General features: G+C 44.4%; 1 long non-coding RNA gene across 1 annotated transcript; it reads left to right on the forward strand.

Moving 5' to 3' along the window:
* The first annotated feature begins 9,048 nt into the window (after positions 1–9,048).
* Positions 9,049–10,701, forward strand: LOC119907605. Its single transcript, XR_005445122.1, has 3 exons — positions 9,049–9,213; positions 9,782–9,920; positions 10,016–10,701. It is a non-coding gene; the product is annotated as an uncharacterized LOC119907605 (long non-coding RNA).
* Positions 10,702–11,411: the final 710 nt, after the last annotated feature.

An 11,411-nucleotide genomic window follows, 5' to 3' on the forward strand; every position in this document is an offset into this window, starting at 1 on the left:
TTTCAGCTCATACAAGGAGAAGACTGATCAGGGATGCAGCCAAGAGGCCCATGATCACTCTGGATGAACTGCAGAGATCTACAGCTGAGGTGGGAGACTCTGTCCATAGGACAACAATCAGTCGTATACTGCACAAATCTGGCCTTTATGGAAGAGTGGCAAGAAGAAAGCCATTTCTTAAAGATATCCATAAAAAGTCTCGTTTAAAGTTTTCCACAAGCCACCTGGGAGACACACCAAACATGTGGAAGAAGGTGCTCTGGTCAGATGAAACCAAAATCAAACTTTTTGGCAACAATGCAAAACGTTATGTTTGGCGTAAAGGCAACACAGCTCATCACATTGAACACACCATCCCCGCTGTCAAACATGGTGGTGGCAGCATCATGGTTTGGGCCTGCTTTTCTTCAGCAGGGACAGGGAAGATGGTTAAAATTGATGGGAAGATGGATGGAGCCAAATACAGGACCATTCTGGAAGAAAACCTGATCATTGTCTTCCAACAAGACAATGATCCAAAACATAAAGCAAAATCTACACTGGAATGGTTCACAAATAAACATATCCAGGTGTTAGAATGGCCAAGTCAAAATCCAGACCTGAATCCAATCGAGAATCTGTGGAAAGAACTGAAAACTGCTGTTCACAAATGCTCTCCATCCAACCTCACTGAGCTCAAGCTGTTTTGCAAGGAGGAATGGGCAAAAATTTTAGTCTCTCGATGTGCAAAACTGATTGAGACGTACCCCAAGCGAATTACAGCTGTAATCGCAGCAAAAGGTGGCGCTACAAAGTATTAACTTAAGAGGGCTGAATAATTTTTTTATTTGTTAAAAAAGTTTGAAATATCCAATAAATTTCATTCCACTTCATGATTTTGTCCCACTTGTTGTTGGTTCTTCACAAAAAATTACAGTTTTATATCTTTATGTTTGAAGCCTGCAATGTGGCAAAAGGTCAAAGTTCAAGGGGGCCAAATACTTTCGCAAGGCACTGTATATGCGTTTCCATACCTTGAGATACTGGGGGGGGGATTTCTATGTATCTGCAGCACCTTTTAAAATACCTCATCACGAATCACAATGGAGTCCAATCGCCTCATTCTCATTCGATGTTTTATATGTCAATAAATTATTGTTGCTCTACTGACTAAATTATATCTGACAATTGATCAGTTTAATTGTTATAGTTCATTTAGAGCCAGAATAGCTGTGTACCCTGTTTCCAGTCAGTATGCTAAGCCAAGCTAACCAGCTCTATATTTACCATACATGAGAGTGGTATCACCTCATCTGGCTCTCTGCAAGAATGCAAATAAGCATATTTCCCATAATGACTTATGGTGATTCCTTTAATCAGAATGATCAAGAATCATTCATTTGCATTTTCACCTACACACTCAAAGATGGAACGAGACAAAAACAGTTCTGTACTTACAGGTATACTTTTGAAGAATGTTCCCTTGAAGGTACAATATTGGTCTTTAAGAGGCCAGAAGTGCACCTTTTTACTTACAGAAAGGGTATAAAGTGCTTTCAAACAAAAGTAAGTACAAATTTATAATTTCATCCCCAGTTGCCTGCAGCAATGAAAAATGTGTCACTCATTTTCTCCAAAGTTGGCATAAATAAATGGCAGTACAAACCGTAAAACACAAACTCTTCCTTTCCAGGGACCATTATACATTTTTGTTGGCCAATTTTTTTGTTATATTTTAAAATTGTACATACCCTTGGTGGTAGCAAAAAGAAGTAAAGGTTTAAAGATAAGTCGATACTCTCAAGTGATTGGGTGATTGGCATTTCACTCACTCATGTAAACTGTGTTAGCTGTGGTTAGTGATGTATTTCAACCAAGTTTTTATATGCAGTCAATGTGTGGTAGTCTAAATCTTTTTTTCTTCCTTTTTTCGAGGGAAGCAAAGAAAAAATCAAATATGACACGATGATGACATGCTTTTTGAAAATTCTTATTGCTTCAATACAAAATACTGTACATATATTCAGTATGGGTACATTAATGGGCAACTGGTCTGGGGAGTACAGTAAAGAAAGACAAAGATATATAAATATTTTGTGTAAATAGCTCAAACTTATTGCTGTAATAACGTGAGAAACGTCATCACCAAGCTAAGCCAATCAGAGGCAGAGTAGGGCGGGGCATGCCTTCTCCAAATTCGCGACAACGCCCACTCAAACTCAATGGCCAGTCTGCCGCTCAAACTCCGCTGAGCAGGACAGGAGATTTTCAGCAGCAAAGTGTGAGCTAGCTAGCTAGCAAGCAATGTCATTCAGGGGTCTGTCAACTAGTGATGTGCAACACTACTTAAAAGGCTGCAGCGGTTTATTTATTTATTTAATGATTGAATGTTACGACCTGGCTCTCAAGCCACAACAAAGAATGAGGATGTAACTCAGGTTAAACAATATTAAACACAAATGTATTAAAACAATACAAAACCAAAATAACAAAGTGGCAGAGCAGTGTTGAAGGCACAGGCACTAACACTGGCGTGTGGGCGGGCAGGCCTAAATAGATTGGGCTCACTGTCCAGGTGCTCCCAATCTCCTTGATTGCCTGCAGATAGACACACACACACAGACACACCGTACAAAGGTCCCAGACACAGAGCTACTGGGACCGTCACATAGAATAACAGCGGTACACGAACAACGAACATTAACCCTATCGTTCCAGCCGCCGGCAAGCTAGCTAGCTAACTATTCTTGACAGCCCCCCAAAGCGTATTACTCTTACCTACAGGGGTGTGTGCCTAAATCTAATTTATTGATTGTATGCATGTCAACCAGTTAACCCTATAGCTGCGCACATCAGTCTCAAAACAAGTCACAAATAATACAGCCAAAATTGTAATTGTATAGGATACGTATTCACAGAGGGAAGTCTTACTTCTTTTTTTTCTGAGCAACAACACAAAGCAATATTTGTTTAAATATGACTTAAGTTCATAGGTTCACCACAGAGTCATATTATCCTAATTAACTTCTGTCCTTTACATAGAGTTTTCTTCTGGGACAGAGGTCTCTCGCTTAGATATTCAACAGCAACGAGCCAACTGATCTGCCACATAACATCATAATGCGCAAAACGTCTCGGGTTACGTATGTAACCCTGGTTCCCCGAGAAGGGGAACGAGACACTGCGTCGGTTCCGACACTATGGGAACGCCTCTAGGCGTAGCAGGTCTGAACGTGAATTAAATCACTCCAATCCTATTGGTTTGTTGCTAGAACGGTAAGGTGTGACGGAATAACCGGAGGAGTATAAAGCACACCTGTACACACTCATCATTAGCTTAAAACTATGAAGCAGGCGCTTCAAGGGGGGAGAGAGGTGCGAAGGGGCGACGCAGTGTCTCGTTCCCCTTCTCGGGGAACCAGGGTTACATACGTAACCCAAGACATTCCCCTTCGAGGGAACTCGAACTGCGTCGGTTACGACACTATGGGAACGAGATACCCACTAAACCGTGCCGAAAACCCCGCCTGCCCCAGTGCGCAATAAAGTGGCACGACTAAGAGGAGAGCGCACGAGTGCCAGGTGCTGAAGGAAGGTCAAGACTGTAAAACCGAATGAATGTGTGCAGAGTGGCCCAGCCAGCCGCTACACAAACATCCTGCAAAGAGGCCCCGGAAAGGAGGCTCGAGAGGCCGCCATGCCTCTGGTAGAATGAGCCCTCACAGCCACAGGTGAAGGCAAACCGCACATCTGATAGGCCAGGGAAATAGTCTGAACAATCCAGTTGCTAATAGTATGTTTGGATGCAGGGAGCCCAGCCCTGGGGGACCCAAAACACACTAGCAGCTGGTCAGCCTTCCTCCAATGGGAGGACCTCTGAGTGTAAATACTCAGTGCTCTGAGAGGGCAGAGCAGATGAAGTCTCCCGTCCTCCGCCATCACATGAGGTGGAGTATGAAATGCCGGCAGCACTGTGGACCCTGCCGCACAAGAAGGCACTTTAGGGATGTATCCTGAGGGTGCGGGATAGCCCTAATATTCCCCGGGGCAAACTCCAGGCTTGTGAGGAAAACCGAAAGCGCTTGGAGATCCCCCACCCTCCTCAGAGAGGTGATAGCAAGGAGAAAGGCCATCTTGAGGGTCAAGTGCTTAGCCTCAGCTGACTCCCGGGGTTCGAAGGGGGCCTCAGCCAACGCCCCAAGAACCACCGCCAGATCCCAAGTGGGAACCTTGGACCGAGTCGCAGGTCTCATCCTCCGGGCAGCACGGAGGATCCGTGTGGACGGGGCCCTGGAGCTGAGGAGGTTCTCGACTGCTCCGGCTGTTAGACCCGCCTCTAGGTACTGTGCCCCCTCAGGGGCCAGACCACCAGTCGCCATACGGCGGGGCAAGGTTGAAGAACCCGGCCCTGCGCCTGGGACAGCAGGTCTCTCCTCAGAGGGACCTGCCACGGCGGGCTGTCCAGGAGCGACATGATGTCCGAGAACCACACCCAGGTTGGCCAGAACGGGGCTACGAGCAGTAGGCCGACATTGTCCTGGCGAACCCGCTCCAGACCCCCCGGGAGCAGAGCGACTGGGGGAAAAGCGTACAGACGTAGCCTCTGCCACGAATGTACCATGGCGTCCAGACCCAACGGGACTGGAGGAACGAGAGAAAACCATAGCAGGCAGTGCATAGTCTCTTGAGACGCAAACAGATCCACGTCTATGGGGCCAAACTCTCCTCACAAGAGCTCCACCACTTCGGGGTGAAGTCTCCATTCCCCGGGCCTCAGCCCCTGCCTCGACAGCAGGTCTGCTCCCTGATTCTGCGTCCCCGGGAGATACATCGCCCTGAGCGATAGTAACCTCTGCTGGGACCACAGGAGGATCTGACGCGCCAGCCTGTACAGGACAGGAACCAAGTTTCCTTCCAAACTGATAGGGAACGAAGACACTTGCGCGTAACCCAAATCAGACGGAAAGGATTTCCCCTCTGGGAAAAAACCCTGGTCCTTAGCCACCACTGCAGGGGTCTCATGTGCAGCAGTCCAGATGGTATTACGCTGGACGCAGCCGCCAGGAGACCCAACACTCGTTGAAAGTGTTTTATAGTGATGGCGTGGCCTAACTTCACCCCTTTCACGGCAGCCAATATGGTGTCGACACGTGCCGGAGACAATTGTGCCTGCATCGTTGTCGAATCCCATACTACCCCTAGGAACGTAGTCCGTTGGGTGGGTGCCAGCACACTCTTCTTTGTGTTGAGCCTCAGCCCTAAACGCAGCAGATGAGCCAGAACGACATCTCAATGCTGAACCACCAACTCTCGAAAGAAAGACTCCCCTACCCCGGTCTTCAGGACCTCTTCCATGAGCTCCGTCGGGACTGGATGACGGTCCTCAGATCACGTCTCTCAGAAGGCTGAGGTTGAGAGCGCCGCCTCACTGCCCCAGCTCCTTGGGGGGGCCCCTGAGAAGCGACAGTCTGCTATCTCTCCTCTCGGTAGGAGCTCGTAGAGGGATTGGACCTACTCCCGGCAGCCTCAGCTGCCTTGGGTCCAGACCGGCGAGGGAGGTACTGGCGGAACGCTTCGCCCTGCGTCTTAACGTGCTGGAACCGATCCACCACCGAGTCCACCGCATCACCGAAGAGGCCCGCCGTGCTCACCAGTGCATCAAGGAGGAAGCTCTTATCCTTCTCAGATATGCCCGCGAGGTTGAGCCATAGGTGACGCTTTGTGGCCACCAGAACCAACATGGACCGGCCAATGGAGCGGGCTGTTTCTTTGGTGGCCCGGAGAGATAGGTCCATGGTTCTGCGAAGTTCCGCCAGATCTTCCTCAGAGGGACCCCCCTCTGAACCATCTCCTGTAGCAGGTCGGCTTGGTAGGCTTGAAGCACCGCCATGGTGTACAAGCTCGCACCATGTACGCCTTCCCCACGAGCGTAGATGTGGTGCGACATGGCTTGGAGGGTAACGCTGGCTTCTCCAGGGAGGACGCAAGTCGAGGGGAGAGATAGCTCGCAAGCGTTGGAGCCAGCAGATGAAGGTCGGGAAAAAGCCTCAGCCGTCCCAAAATCCTCCGAAAGATCACGCTGTGAACCCCATGAGTGAAGCCGCCGGGCTGCCTCAACGGCCGCAGGGCCTACACCACAGGAAGAACACATCCGGCCATCCTCGGAAAAAAAGAGCCATGCGGGACCTCAGTACCCGCACGGAAAGGGCTTCGCAATGGCCGCAGGCAGCCCCCTCGAGAGCTGGCCGGGCATGCTCCATCCCCAAACATGAGACACACATCTCATGAGAATCTCCATCCGTGATGTACCGAGGGCAAGGAAAAACGCACCTTCTGTACTTCTGGTTGCTGGACATGCTGGTAGACTTCTTCTTCAGGTAAGACACACTGCTTGTAGGACTGGAGCTTTCTTCAAACAACATACAGAGCGCCTGCTGAATAGAAAAAAGCTAATGATGAGTGTGTACAGGTGTGCTTTATACTCCTCCGGTTATTCCGTCACACCTTACCGTTCTAGGTACAAACCAATAGGATTGGAGTGATTTCATTCACGTTCAGACCTGCTACGCCTAGAGGCGTTCCCATAGTGTCGTAACCGACGCAGTTCGAGTTCCCTCGAAGGGGAACCCAGCACAACGGTATTAGCCTAATATCGGTTCACACAAAGGCTTATAGAGAGTTTCCTTTCCAGCGGACCACCATGGGACCTTATTTCGGAAAAATATTTTACAGTAGTCAATGGCAAGGGACAATAAATATTTTGATCCTGTCTGAACTGTGCCCTGAATTGCACATATGATGTTTGTCAATTTAAAAGATAAACCTTAAAGTCAAGAAAGTCGTACATATTTTTCCCGAAATAGGGTCCCATGGGCCGGAAGCGGAAGTGAGTTACTTTGGCTCTGTATTGCCATGCTAGCTGTAGTAGGAGTTGCACAGATTACATTTTTCCTGGCTGATTCCAATTTTTGATTTTTTAAAGGTCTGATCTGCCAATTCTAAAGTTGGCCAATTCCGATTTTCTTTCTTTCTATAATTGCCTGACCATGAGAACAGGCTGATAATTGACAGCATACACAAACATCTTTGTAACTTTTTATTGGAAAAATCTATTTTTATTAGGATCCCCATCAGCATAAGTATGTTGGTAATGTTGGCTATTCTCACTGGGGTAATAATGAAACATTGATTATTAAATAACATTTGCATTTTCACTTGAAGGAGCTGTTATAGCCTACAATCCAACTGAAAATAAATTGCATTAGCCTACCATTTTATTTCTACTTAATTCTCTACCTTTTTTAGTGTTTATTCATTTTACAGTAATCTGCTCACCTTGCTTTTCCCTTTAGACACACATACACACACCTACACATCTCTCTCTCTCTCGTCCTGTATCAGTCTGTTCTGACTTTATTTATGAGCAGTTTTATAAAAGACAGCTCCCGTTTTTTTTCACCTGCAATTCCATTTCCACAGCAGCAGGTGAGCCACGTGTGGAGGAGACTTGTTAATTACTGATCGAGACCATCATGGTAATGAATGACATGGTCACCAATAGCTGTGTTCATTGTTGTTTTACCTGGTCTGTACTTTACAATATCCATCGTTGTCTTCTAAGGTGATACAAGACTACGTCTCTTTCTGTTTGTATCTCTGCAGATGTAACCAAACAAGCTTGGTAATGTTATAGTGGGCTCATAGAAAAATAGGTTATCATAACTTTTTGTCATGATTAATTTATTAATGACTCAGCATCATCTGTATTACAGACAAAAGAATTAGTTCATCCTTTGTTTCAAGTGAATACCTCCTGACCCCCCGACCTCCCCTTAATTTCCGCCTTTGAGTCAGACAATATGAGACAGAGAGACATGTAGGCCTAGACAGTGAGTCAGACAGAGTGAGAGAAACAGGAACAGAGAGAGAGACAGAAAGAAAGAGAGGGAAATAGGGATACTGACAGACAACAAGAGACAGAGAGACAGAGACAAACAGACATACAGTGAGTGACAGGAAGAGAATCAGATTAAGACAGTCAGACAGAGATGGGGACAAACAGACACACAGTAAGACATCAACAGACAGTCAGATAAAGACAGAGAGACAGGCAGTCAGACAACCAGAGACAGACAGACGGACAGATGGACAGATGTAGACAGAGAGAGACAGAGAGAAAGAGAAAGACAGACAGTTAGAGAGAGAGAGACAGACGGAGAGACAAAGACAGAGGGAGAGGCAGGCAGTCAGACAATGTTAGAGAGACAGGAAGACAGTGAGTCAGAGAGAGACAGAACAAAAGAAAGACAGACAGACAGACAGAGAGAGAGAGACAGAACAAGAGAAAGACAGACAGACAGAGAGAGAAAGACAGAACAAGAGAAAGACAGACAGACAGAGAGAGAAAGACAGAACAAGAGAAAGACAGACAGAGAGAGACAGATACAGTGAGACAGAGAGACAGAGAGACAGGTAGACAGTGAGACAGTGTAGTAATGAGTGCAGAAGTATTGCTGGAAGCAGTAGAAGCAGTATTACAGAAAGAGACGTGAATCTGGTGAAAGACCCCATGATGAAAACCTTTGCATGGAGACACCGAGAAATAGAGGGAGGAATGTCTACTGAGGATATCTTGAGGAAATATCCATTCCTAAGAACATCCTCAGGGGTAAGTCAGAACAGTTAAGCAGATGCCAACATGAGTTACAGACTGGGGGACAAATTAAAGTACTTAAATTTGTCCCTTCGTCTGTACATTAACACTGATATACATTAACACAAGAAATTCTAAAAATAAAAAAAATATACAAAAACGTTCAGATAGATATCTATCACAGTTGTGATTCATTTCCTATTTTAATATATTTTTACCACAACTGTTCTAGCGGCCACTGCAGCCTTCCACAGAAACATCCAAGTGTTTTAGTGATGTCAGCTGCCATTAAGGTGGGGGGCATACACTGTCCTAAATGATGCCTAAACCTGATTTTGTTAACTTGTGTTAAAGGTTGTTTAAATACTGCCAATAAAATGTCTTTCCTTTATTTTTCTTTTTTAAATCTCAGTTGTGCGATGAGGTCAATGCAATACACCCCTCTGCAGTCAACATATGCCGCCGCTTCAGTGAGAACTTCACATCTGTTCTCCCAAATATGCTTAAACTTGTCAAGGATTTGCCACTGAAAAAACTTTGCAAAGAGGCAAGAGAGGATTCCTTGGCTGAGGATATTACAGGTACACACAAATAATCAGTTTTGCTACATCATTGTGTCATTTGTGTGCAGTCCTTTCTAAAGAGAATGGGTAACTATGGTAAAAGTGGTATTGCACTGGCATGTTGAAATCTTGGTTACATGGCATTCAATTGTCAATAGTTTTTGAAATGTTACTTTTTAATTTTCAAGTTTCAGTAATATTTTATTATTGCATCCACATTCTTCCACTGTCTGGATTTTGTGTTAATAAGTAATGGCTTGTGTAAACTTAGTCTTCAAATAAGGCACTATTTTCTCACACATTTCTCATCACATTTTCACTCAATACGACCCATACCATTGATATGCATATCTAGACGAGGCCTATCTGTTTTGCAATAATTGTTTGAAAATTTTACTGTTACATTGCAGCTAATGTCAGACATTTAGTGAAATGCCTGTGTTTATAGACTGTTGTCTTTCAGTTATGGGTGGAAATTTTCATACTGTTCTACTAATTTGAATCTCTATTTTAATGTAAAACCTGAAGGTGAAATTGTTTTTGTTACACTGACTGTGTATTTTATTCCATGCATTTGCTAACGTAGGAACACGTCAGTCACATATCAGCAAGGCACCCTTAAAATTGTAGAATCTTATGACCTAAGAATTGACTTGAGGGGTGGACTCCTTCTCTTGCCATCCATCTTCAAGGAGAAGATTGAGGATTTCATTATTCATGTTGAGGTAAACAACTGGTGTTGTGTACAGCCAATTAGCCATAAATTATTATTCTTTTGGATTACTGCACGTGCCATGCTAACATTTTTTTTCTCATGTAGAATAATCCTCTAACTCCATATCCAACTGTTCAACTTAAAGACCAAGACTGGAAAATTGCCCTGTCCAGACAGTGTTGGAGTGTCATCGAAGGAATGGAGGTTTGTTCCTGCATATCAGTGGATGAAGCCTATATCGCAGCTTTCTGCATATACTTCGTCTTCAACATGACATATCCTGCATACTTTCAAAAGACACTGACCTTTCTCCAGAGGTGCATCACACACATCATGGAGGATGGAGACAAACCCCTGCCAGTAACTGTAACTCAAGTGGTTAACCTTCTTTACTGATAATGCCTAGAATGCATCAGTGTTCGAAATGTTCAAAGAGGACCTTGACTCTAAGGAAACTGATTCAGCACATTGGACTGGTGCATGCCCATGTACCTCATTTCAACATAACCTTAGGGATAACTAACTGCCAGTCGGCTTTTTGCAAATATCCTTCTTTTAGGCAGCATGTTTATCGCAAACACAAAAACAATATTTCCAATTGCTCTGAAACACCTGAAGAAGCTTCAGAAGAACTAGTTGAACACACACAAACAGTTCAGCAGCCTACACCACCTAGTATGGACAGTTTGCTTGAGAATTTAAGAGACCATTTGTTTGGCTTCATTCTCAAGTGTACTGAAAAAAACAATCTCTCCATTTCTGTCCAAAAAGATATTGCTGATGACCTTCAATTTGTATTGTGTTTTTTCAAAGAGAACTATGACTCATTAATGTCTTATAATTTGGATAAGAATAGTTTCCGCATCTCTGATTGCCCAGAACTCGAGCAAGTTTTGTCTACATCAGATTTTTTTCAGAAAGCAAACAATTCAATTCTGTCACCATACATAATAAAAGAACACTGCAATCAACATCAAATCAGTTACACAGTAAAAACAATTCAGGATTTCAAATTGGTACTTATTCTTACATTCCAATCACACAGGTATTAAAAAAATAGTGCTGTGTAGAGGATGTGTGCGAACAGATTGTTTTGGATAACTATAGAAACTGAGATGATGATGTTCTGACAGATTACAGTGCTGACATGTACTTTAAAGAGCACTAATTTTTCAAAGATCATCCTCAAGCTCTAAGACTTTATTTTTATGAAGATGAATTTGAAATTGTGAACCCACTTGGAGCTAAAAGAAATAAGTACAAAATCTTTTTATTATACAGCTGGGAACACAAGTGGAAGATATCTCTCAAAGTTGAGTCACATTCACCTAGCCACATGTGAAAGAGTCTGGCCTTGAAACTATACTACAACCCTTGATAGCTGACCTTAAGATGCTCTCCACCGAGGTCTTAATGAAGTAGAGCATACGATTAAAGCTGCTCTAGCTACTATTTCATGAAATTCTGTCATCTGTAAAGCTCATAATCAAAAGCACAAAAC

Source organism: Micropterus salmoides, unplaced genomic scaffold (genome assembly GCF_014851395.1).
Source record: "Micropterus salmoides isolate LMB-PRFRI ecotype aquatic unplaced genomic scaffold, ASM1485139v1 Ms_hic_scaffold_17, whole genome shotgun sequence".
NCBI lineage: Eukaryota > Metazoa > Chordata > Actinopteri > Centrarchiformes > Centrarchidae > Micropterus > Micropterus salmoides.